The sequence below is a fragment of the Portunus trituberculatus genome, chromosome 41 (genome assembly GCF_017591435.1).
Source record: "Portunus trituberculatus isolate SZX2019 chromosome 41, ASM1759143v1, whole genome shotgun sequence".
In the NCBI taxonomy this organism is placed as follows: Eukaryota; Metazoa; Arthropoda; class Malacostraca; order Decapoda; family Portunidae; genus Portunus; species Portunus trituberculatus.
This window is the reverse complement of record NC_059295.1, coordinates 30,884,799-30,887,298: the sequence shown is the minus strand read 5'-3', so window position 1 is coordinate 30,887,298 and position 2,500 is coordinate 30,884,799. Positions and strand designations below refer to the sequence as shown.

Sequence of the window (2,500 nt, the reverse complement as noted above, 5' to 3'; positions counted from 1 at the left end):
TATATATATATATATATATATATATATATATATATATATATATATATATATATATATATATATATATATATATATATATATATATATATATATATATATATATATATATATATATATATATATATATATATATATATATATATATATATATATATATATATATATATATATATATATATATATATATATATATATATATATATATATATATATATATATATATATATATATAATATATATATATATATATATATATATATATATATATATATATATATATATATATATATATATATATATATATATATATATATATATATATATATATATATATATATATATATATATATATATATATATATATATATATATATATATATATATATATACAAACACACACACACTGCTGCCTCTTTTATTTGAATTATATTTAGGCTTTTGATTACTCTCACCTTATTAATTACTTCTTCGTTTACGTTTGAAATTCCTCCAGTAATTTTTCGCTGCCATTTCCATGACTCTGTGTTCTCTCACCTCCACTTCCTCCTCTATTCCTTCAATCTGTCTTGTTTCTATTTCTCTTTTTTTTTTTTTTTTTATCTATATTTCTTATTGCAACATTATATTCTATATCATACTCTCCTTTCCTTTACGCATTCCATACTCTATATATTTTATTATCATGCCTCTTGTTTTCTGACAAAATTTATATCTATACTTCAGGAAAGCGTTTGATACCGTATCACACAAACGTCTCTTAATAATTAAACTGAAAGTTCACGGAATGGGAGAGCAGTTGTGTGGTTGGATTGAAAGTTGGCTAACAAATAGAAAACAACGAGTAGTTACAAATGGAGAAGCTTCCGGCTGGCTTCATGTTACGAGTGGTGTGCCCCAGGATTCAGTTTTGGGTCCGTTATTCATTTATTTTTTTTATGTATTATTTTTATTTTCATGTATATAAATGACTTAGACTTTGGCATTGTATCAAGAATATCCAAATTCGCCGACGACACTAAACTAGGTGGTAAAATAATCACAAGAGACGACTGTGATGTCATCCAGGGGGATTTAGGTAACCTTAGTAACTGGAGCGACAAATGGGTTTTAAATTTTAATGGAGGTAAATGCAAAGTAATGCACATCGGTCAAAACAATGTAAAATACAATTATAAATTACATGGACAAAACTTGATCAAAGTTACTGGAGAGATGGACCTGGGGGTATTAGTAACAAATGACCTGAAATCTGCAAAGCAGTGTTCAGCTGAGAATCGTAAAGCAAGCACTGTCTTGGGATTTTTTGCCCTTAATTTTGATTATAAAATACCTGAAGTCATAACGCGTTTATAGACGTCATTAGTGAGATCGCATTTGGAATACACGGTTCAGTTCTGGTTTCCATACTATCAGAAAGACAAAGAAATTGGAGAACGTGCAAAGATGAGCAACCAAATTAATCCCAGGAATGCGTGGTCTGTCTTATGAAGAACGTCTCAAAAGATTAGATATGTTTTCCCTTGGCGATCGTCGCATCCGAGATGATCTCATTGAAACGTTGAAAATACTTAAGAATATAGATAAGATAGATTACGAAATTTTTTTTTAGCTTTCGCGGTCGGTAACAAGAAATAACGGCTTGAAGCTTAAAGTACTAATTTAATATTGATTTGTGAAGAAATTTTTTAACGTAAGAGTAATTGAATGTTGGAACAAGCTGCCAGCGTCCGTCGTCCAAGTTAACACGGTAGCTACGTTAAAAAGTAAATTAGATAAGTTTTGTAAAGAAAATGGTTTCCGATATATATATATATATATATATATATATATATATATATATATATATATATATATATATATATATATATATATTAGCGATATTAGTAGTTACACTATGTAGATCTCTTCTTTTTCCCATCTTTCCAATATAAATTTCCCCGATTATTCCTCTTCAGCAATCGGGGTGAACTTTTCCTATTATTTCTTGCCAGGTAACGCCGGAGGAAGTGGTGGTTGGAGTTTCTCCTGTTCTATCCTTGCCTCCTTCTAAGTACATAGCTTATTATAGATGTAGTATAGTGAACGATTGATCCCGTCATAGGTCGCAAGGCCTCCTGTCACTCGTCTTTCCTATGTATGTATATTCCATTCCAGTATCTAAGTATTTCCTCTGCCACACTTTCTCTGCATATCTCTTTTCTTCTCATCCCTCAGCACTATATATGTTTCATCACTCATGTTTTCACATTTCTTGCAGTATACGTACAGTACCAAAACTCACAGTTATCACACTGTATTCCATCCTTATTGTTGTTGACCCACTTGTCACTTAGGTTTCGTTTCTCTCTTCTTTCACGGAAAATACTGGCGACTACACATTTTATGCAAAAAGAAATTAAACATGGGGAATAATTTAGAAGTTTTCTTTGTTGGTAAAAAAAATAATCCCTTAATCTACCGGTAAAATATAACCCAGCCAGGGTCCCAAAGGACCCCGCAT

At 29.6% G+C, this 2,500-nt stretch overlaps 1 protein-coding gene across 1 annotated transcript in view; it reads left to right on the top strand.

Moving 5' to 3' along the window:
- The window catches only part of LOC123516917 (flotillin-1-like), a 24,639-nt gene that overhangs the window by 5,432 nt on the left and 16,707 nt on the right, over nucleotides 1-2,500 (top strand). The gene's annotated exons all lie outside the window — the stretch shown is intronic.